The 8,536-nt window shown below is 43.9% G+C and overlaps 1 protein-coding gene across 4 annotated transcripts in view; it reads right to left on the minus strand.

The window, feature by feature from the left end:
- The window catches only part of COBLL1 (cordon-bleu WH2 repeat protein like 1), a 124,262-nt gene extending 117,565 nt beyond the window's left edge, over nucleotides 1-6,697 (minus strand). The window contains exon 1 of one of the 4 annotated variants that reach the window (XM_043505215.1): nucleotides 6,074-6,697. The gene's annotated coding sequence lies outside the window, so the exon portion shown is untranslated. The other 3 variants (XM_038422788.2, XM_043505214.1, XM_038422789.1) reach the window with 3 other exon arrangements.
- Nucleotides 6,698-8,536: the final 1,839 nt, after the last annotated feature.

Below are 8,536 nucleotides of genomic sequence, written 5' to 3' on the forward strand. Positions count from 1 at the left end.
TAGAGGGAATCTCTATGTTTTGAATCTCATTACCCCGTAAGATATTCACCATCCTGATTACAGAGGTGATTCTTTTACTTTTTCTTTAATTAAAATTCTTCTTTTAAGAACCTGATTGCTTTTTCGTTTTTCTTAAGATCCAAGGGTTTGGGTCTGTGTTCACCTATGCAAACTGGTGAGGATTTTTATCAAGCCTTCCCTAGGAAAGGGGATGTAGCGCTTGGGGGGGAAGACGTCTCCAAGTGGGCTCTTTCCCTGTTCTTTGTTTAACACGCTTGGTGGTGGCAGCATAAGGTCCAAGGACAAAAAGGTAAAAAAGTTTGTACTTGGGGAAGTTTTAACCTAAGCTAGTAAGAATAAACTTAGGGGGTCTTTCATGCAGATCCCCATATCTGTACCCTAGAGTTCAGAGTGGGGAAGGAACCTTGACGGGCTAGATGCTGAGCATTATTTTAAAATGGAAAGTTAAATACTGTAGGAATTGATAGCTCAGCTCCCTCCCCTCTCTCTCTTGCCAAGCTCTTTCTACCCCTCCAGTAAAGAGAATTTTCCCCAACATTGGCATAAGTCTGCTTTTTGCTGTGGGAACATTTTTATAGTGTTTTTGTTTGGAAAACAAATGTGTCTGTATTCTGTCAGAATACATTTTATCTTTAATTTAAAATTATATAATAAATAGAACTTTTGATAGTATAAATTAATCCTATTTTGATCTTCCAAAGAAAAATAATCAGGCTAGCTATATACCTGTTTGCAAAATTCCCTCTAGAATTTACCAACATAGGCACAAAATCTACTTGCCTGTCTTCTACCATGATAGATTATAAAGATGTACCAGCTAATGAAATTTTATTCATAATCACTAGAAAATGTCAAACTCGCTCGAGTATTGGTGTAATGCATACTGCAGCTCACAAGGGTCAAGAATCTTTTTTCTGAAGCTATAAATCTCAACATTCTTTCCTGTTCTGAATTCAACCCCAGCCAAAGAGAAACTGGTCAAATTTACCCCCTTTTTTCCCCAAAGCTACCAGAAAAAGGATTCATCTACAATAGTTTCTATCAAATGATTAATTTTTCCCCTCAATAAGTAAAAGAATGCATGCAAACATTTAACCTTTGGGAAATAATCATGGAGAAACTTCTCCCAGAGCCCATCACAGCGTAGCAGATGGTAAAAATTCCAAAGAACAAAGTCATGTAAATACATCACTGAAGACCATTACACCAGTGCTAAACCATATAAGTTTCCAGCCTAAAAAAAAACAAAAAACAAAAAAAAAACCCACCTTTATCAATTTTCTAGAATTAAGGGTATCAAAAGGTATCAAAATTTCAAATTTAGCACAAATTAATTTTCTAAACTCAAACATTTATCAATAAAATGCGTCCAGCGATTTCTTTAGAGACCGTTTAAAAGGCATTTCATCACCAACAACTGCTTGCTAACTAACTGGGATTAGCAGCGTTGTCTCTGTAAATCCACCTGACTGTATGAGTAAGAGAAAAAACATATGGCTGTTACTCTATTATTTGGTAATTTAGTCAAAGGAAATCACTATTTCAAATCCTGTCCTTTTTAGATTACACAATCTTTCCAACAACTTCATTCAGATGGAGGATTAGGAATTGTTTTGGTGTACAAAAGCATTTCACTGGATCTTCCTGTTCAGAAGTTAACTTTTTAACCCTTTTATTTCTTAAACCATTATCAAACGAAAATTTGGTGGCTAGCAACCAGCACAATTATGGAACAACACGAATAGCAACAGATGGGACAAGAAGCACACACAAACGTCTAAGTTGTTAAATTAGTTTAATACAACATACTTGAAAAACTGAAAGTATTTGAAAAAAGTAATTTAAAAAAGGGGCATGAAGCCATTTGAATCCATGTACAGGAGGGCATAGTTACTGTATAAATCATCTTAGCTTTTATATTCTGCTTCCTCTACTTGCACAGAGCTCTCAGAATCATTGGCGAATCGGGCATATAGAGAGAACAACAACAGAATTAAGATCCACCATTTTGATGCAATTAATGAAACAGCTATTTTTTTCTAACTCTGTGTGGAAGAAAGGAGAAGGAAAAATCAAGTTTTCAAAACATAAAAAGGGACAACTGATGGTCCCGATTCTAAAAGGGATATTTTAGACAACAGAAAGCACATAAAACCCTGAGGAGTCTCATCGTGCATTTTTTGTTATAAAAGTTAAATATATATAACAATTCTAAAATTTAAATAGAAATATAAATTCTGGTTGGTAGAAGTATTTCTATGATGTAAGCATGGATTTACACTTTTTATCTAAGAACTGATTCTGCAGTCCTTATTTCAGAAAATTACCAGTTAAGTTGGACCAGTGTGTTGTTTTAGTAGCTGGACAGTCAGAAAAAGCTACATTAAAGAATAACAGACACTCAATGTTTCGGTCAGCAAACTCAGACCATCTTCAGGAAATAATTAAAACTGCTAATAGATGGACCAATTGTAATGAGCTAGGAAGAAACAACATTAATTTTTAAAGCAACAGTTATTTCAGAGTTGTTAAGTTGCCTGTAAATATGCCTGCAGTGCTAAACAGAATAAGCTTTATCAGGTGCACTTTTTAAATAAATGAAATGCACTTGCTGACAGATATTTTAAGAGGTATTTAAGAAACAGGCTATTCTACTGATTTACAGCAAAAATATAGCAACCAGAATTCAAGCCATAATTCCCAAAAGTAATATGACATGCTTCAGGCCTAAGGAAATTATCAGAACAGCTGAAATAGCATCATCTAGCAATTCAAACTTTTTTAAAAATGAAATAAGTATAAACAAGGGACTTAAAAGATTTCAAAAGTACAGTTATAATGCACTATTTGCATGTTCTCACATTACTATTACGTGCTTGCTCTTTTGCTGCAGTAACGAAAACTTGATTTGCATGCCCAAAGTGTTGTAAACACAAGAAATAACCCTCTCTTATTCTACTTCTATTAACGGTTTACCCCTCTTTTAAATATCAGTTCTTAATGACTTATTATTAATAAGTATAGACTTGCTACAAGGCCATAATTTTATAAATACCTGTTCCCAAGAGATTCATACATGAGGTGGATAAATGGGACTTGAAACAGATCTATCTATAAATCCAAATTTTATTTTCTTCTTCTGCTAATCTAATAATCATAAATCAAATAGTTGTATCCCCATTTAGAGTCTCACATTTCAGAAAGTGTTTATGTCAATACGCAAGTGTGTTCACTTATAAAAACTGGAAAGTAAATTGTATTACTTTGGAATATATGGCCTGATTATCATCAGTGCTGAACACCCGCAGTCCTTAACTAAGAGAATAAGTCTTACAGGCATTCAGGCCAATGATCCTCCCCTTTTTGCCATTTTGTATGTCTGATTCCTCTTAGGTCCCTAATTCCCCAAAACAAAACAAGAGTAATTTTGTTTATGACAGCAGTCATGTTCTTTAAATTGCACATTACTGTATTTTCTTCTTCAATGATCAATCTCTAATTTGTATTCCAGATTTTGTTTCTATTAATTTTACAAAAAGTACACACTACTTCCATCTACATAGTAAAGCATTACTATGCTGGCCACTCAAATTTTAAAGAAAAAATCATGAATCATCATGGATTTAACCATACAGATAAGAAAGGAAGATAAGCAAAAAAGACAGAATGACCACAATGTTACAGCATTAGTAATGACACAGAACTGAAAATGCCTACAACTAAAATAACTGGTCTGCACCAATGGTATTTCATCTCAGCACTGTCAAGTAAAAGAAAATAAAAATTCTCTTATCTGTGACACTAAAAGGATTTTAGATTGTTAAAACACACAGACAATTTTAAAAACTGGGTTTCGTTTTTTCATATTGAAGTTATCTGTCCACTTTTTGCATTTCACATTGGACAATTACCAAAGACTTGAACAATTAGCTTCACTTTTCCCCAATATCCAGTTAATTTCTTGGCCCTCGTACATTAGCACATTGCTGCAATGCTTCAGCTGCAGAGTCCTGAGGAATATTTCTTCTATGTAATTAAACATTTGTCAGATAGCACTGTAACTAGAGTTTTGGGGTCCTGAGAATTTTCTAGTCTGTCGCCAACATTTACATGGACAATGATATGAATAAGCAGGTACTGACTTGCTTCTGAAGAAATTCCTTTCATAACTTTCTAAGAGAAAATTACAGCTACACCCATTAAATAATCCCAATATGAATTCCAAGTAGCTTGTTTTTCTTAACATGGAAGCAAGAGTGTGTCTCTTTGTATTATCTAGCCATTTGAGTAAAATATTCTTTATGTCAAAGACAAAATAACTTGTCTCATGATGAAAGAAAACAAGCATATGAAAGTTCTCTGATTCTTTTGGGAGGTTCATAGGTTTGGTTCCTATTCTTGACAAGGTGAATACTTGTGTTCATCTCCAATTAATCTCATCCTCAAACTGTTAGGGTTTTTGTTTGTTTTGCAAAATTAACTTTTCCCCCCATTTTGTTTCCACAAATGCTAAGTACAATCAACATGTGCGTTTACATGACATTTCATCACATGAACTCTACTTCAGGTGACACCAAGAGCACTAGATAAAGAGAGAGAGTGAAGAAAGTTATAGCTGAAGGACCCAATCATTTAGTATCTGCCAGCCAACCAGCGTTGTCTGAAGCATTGCTTTAGTCTCTTTCAAGTCTGTTTCCCTTTCAAGACGGTTTGTGTTTAGAAACGAGCATTTATTGCGTTTGATTCCGCCAGCCAGATTAGTCACAATTGCAGCCCCTTTCAGAGACCCAGAGAGCTGCCTCGTGCCGAGGCGCAGCCATAATCGTTCCCAGGTATTACCTTTCAAAAGCTACAGTTCCACAACGGCCCTTTGTGGAGCTGCACGTTGCTGAGGTGGTGGATGTGCCCTGCTCAAGGTGCTGTGTGCACCTACCCCTCCCTCCCAGGCAGCTGAACTTCCACTTTCCAATCCGCGCAGACCCGGTAACCTCGCCCAGGGGGAAGAGGCGAGCAACTGCCTGCAGCTCGGCAAGGGCAAGCGAAAGCTCACGCGAGCCAGCAGCAGAGGACGGCGGTGCCCGCGCACGGGAGAGGCGGGTTCGGGGCCCTCACGCTTGCCATGAGTTGCTGCGCTGACCCGGAGGGAAGCAGGGCTGCCGCTCCACGCCAGACGCGGTCGCCCATTCCCTGCGCTGGGCGCGCACGGCTTGGCCCCCCGGGGCAGCTGACTGGGCTCCATTCCGGCCGGGGCGGACTCCACGCTGGCCGGGAGGCGCGCTCGGCACAGCTCCTCGGCTGCCCTCCTCCCCCGTCACCTGTTTGCAAAGGGCTCCGGGAGACGTCGCGGCTCCGCAGCCCAGCGCCAGCTGTACCCCGGGGCGCGAGTATCCCCCCCCCCCCCACACGGCCCCCAGGGCGGCCGTGGGGCGCGAGTATCCCCCCCCCCCCCACACGGCCCCCAGGGCGGCCGTGGGGCGCGAGTATCCCCCCCCCCCCCCCCACGGCCCCCAGGGCGGCCGTGGGGCGCGAGTATCCCCCCCCCCCCCCACACGGCCCCCAGGGCGGCCGTGGGGCGCGCGTATCCCCCCCCCCCCCCCCACGGCCCCCAGGGCGGCCGTGGGGCGCGAGTATCCCCCCCCCCCCACACGGCCCCCAGGGCGGCCGTGGGGCGCGAGTATCCCCCCCCCCCCCGGCCCCCAGGGCGGCCGTGGGGCGCGAGTATCCCCCCCCCCACACGGCCCCCAGGGCGGCCGTGGGGCGCGAGTATCCCCCCCCCCACACGGCCCCCAGGGCGGCCGTGGGGCGCGAGTATCCCCCCCCCCCACACGGCCCCCAGGGCGGCCGTGGGGCGCGAGTATACCCCCCCCCCCACACGGCCCCCAGGGCGGCCGTGGGGCGCGAGTATCCCCCCCCCCCCACACGGCCCCCAGGGCGGCCGTGGGGCGCGAGTATCCCCCCCCCACACGGCCCCCAGGGCGGCCGTGGGGCGCGAGTATCCCCCCCTCCCTCCCTCGGCCCCCAGGGCGGCCGTGGGGCGCGTTACAAACCACACCTTGGAAAACTTGACCGGCGGAGCCGTCCCCCGCTGCCGCCGCCGCGGGCCGCTCTTCCCCTGCCGCTCCGGCTCGGGCTGAACAGCGGCTTCCCTCCCAGCCACTCGCAGGGTTCCCTGCTCCCGGCACAGCCCCGCTCCGCCCCGGCCAGCGCAGCCTCTCGCTCCTTTCCCCGCCGCGGGGAGGCGGGGCAGGGCTGGCCTTCTTCGCGCTGGAATTTTCCTCTTTCCCCAGCTGCTACGGGCTCCGCTTCCCCCAACCCACCGCTAGGGCGCGCGGAAGGCCGGGCGGAGAGCCCTACAGGTGGGGAGAGACGGGGGCGAAGAGCCCAGGCCGCTCGAGAGGCGGGGCACAGACAGCGAAAAGCTCCGGCTGCCACCACCTGCCCGCGTTATCCTGGTCGGGGGGGAGGGAGCCCCGCGAGGCTGCTTTAGTGTGGGGGAGATAGGCGAGGGCCGCCTCTCATCAGCCCCCTCTTTCTTCCCCCCAGCAATGAGAGCGAGGCTCTGTTAAAGATACACGTCCCTGCCTGCTCCGCGCCAGCCCCAGGACTAAAGCGGGCGAGTCCGCGGCGTTCTCCCCCCGGGTCCCTTTGATCCTCTCTGGCTGCGTAAAATGCAAATGAGAGGGCACGCAAAATTGAAACTGATAATGCTGCAACGTTTGGGTTGCCAAAACTCAGATGATAAATTAAAACAAAAAAAAATTCCCTGAACTAAAACGTTATTTCCTTGAATAAAATCTAAATGGGGCCTCGTGGAGATGTCAATTTGATCACATTTGTCTCTTCCCTGCCTTCATTGTTACAAGTAACAACTATTGTTCTACAACAGATTAGGGGAAAACGTTTTCATTTTGTTTGCATCCTGTGTATGACAGCACTTTAATCTTGTTTATGTGAAAGAATTGCTCCATTACAGCCTGCATTGTGTGACTGAACTGGTCCAACAGTGCAGTGTCTGATACTATCTTGATAGGTTACCAATACAAAATAAGATAATGCACTAGCCAGGTGATTCTTGGGTGGGGTCATCAAGTAGGCCATCCTATTAAAAGTTCCACACATTAGTGAAGTGCAGACAACTCTAAGGTGTAAAATAGTAACAGCTTAGAACTGAAAATGAAGAATATCATACACAATTGATAATTCAGAGGGTGTTTAGCTAGGCAGAATAATGACCACAATTAAAATATGGCAAAGTGGTGTAAAAACCCCTGCTCTTAAGCAAATTTCATTGGCTCTTTAGTTACAGTAAGTCACAGGACATGATCCAAATCGTCAGAAACTAAATTTTATGTCTCATTTAAAAAAAGATACTGTACACTGCCCATCCCTAACAACATTCTAGAGCTTTGGTTCAGTACCAGTTTTTAAAAAAGAGTTCCATGTACTGAATCACTTACTTGTGCCAATGATAGAAACTCAGAAATAACAGGGAGAAACACAGCTATTAGCATAAAGAAAAGGAGTACTTGTGGCACCTTAGAGACTAACAAATTTATTAGAGCATAAGCTTTCGTGAGCTCTAATAAATTTGTTAGTCTCTAAGGTGCCACAAGTACTCCTTTTCTTTTTGCGAATACAGACTAACACGGTTGCTACTCTGAAACCAGCTATTAGCATAAACTTTCAACACCAACATTGTGTGGAAAAAACATAAGGAAACTGGTGTCAACAGTGACACACCAAAATAGATTGAACCCTAAGGGGGAGCTCCCTGCGGCCCAGTCAAGGAAGAAAGGGTTCACTGGGGAACCCAAGCCAGAGAGAGGAGCAGAAGCTGTGCTTCCATTCTCACACTCCAAATTCCCTTCACTTTTACCCCTGGTTGTTAATCAAATGCAGCATACCTCAGGCTGGATGCCTGCAGGCCATTCTTCAAGCAAAGCTTTATTAATATTATATAAAAAGTAGTTGTTTGAGACAGTTTAGATTTTATTTAACCTATGTATCTCATTCTTTAGTGAGGTTCAAAGTACTGTGCTGACTTCAAAATGATGCTCATGTAAAAGCTAAGTAAGAGTACCTGCCTTGCATAATGGACAGAAGTCTACTATGAAATAACAGCCAGGGAATACTGGATAAGCGGTCTGTTAACTCTATCTGTGTCCCTGAAAGTGAATCCTTTTCTGTTACTGTAAAGCAACAAGTTTAAGATAAGTCCTTTCACTTTCTCAAACTGATTTGGGAAGCTAATGTTTAGTAAGTGGTCAGATCATTAGTTGTATAGCTGACATAAATTAATGACAGGTTTCAGAGTAGCAGCCGTGTTAATCTGTATCGGCAAAAAGAACAGGAGTACTTGTGGCACCTGAGAGACTAACAAATTTATTTGAGCATAAGCTTTCGTGGGCTACAGCCCACTTCATCAGATGCATAGAATGGAACATATAGTAAGAAGATATATATACATACAGAGAACACAAAAAGCTGGAAGTTGCCACACCAACTCTAAGAGGCT

The sequence above is a fragment of the Dermochelys coriacea genome, chromosome 11 (assembly GCF_009764565.3).
Source record: "Dermochelys coriacea isolate rDerCor1 chromosome 11, rDerCor1.pri.v4, whole genome shotgun sequence".
NCBI classification, from domain to species: Eukaryota; Metazoa; Chordata; order Testudines; family Dermochelyidae; genus Dermochelys; species Dermochelys coriacea.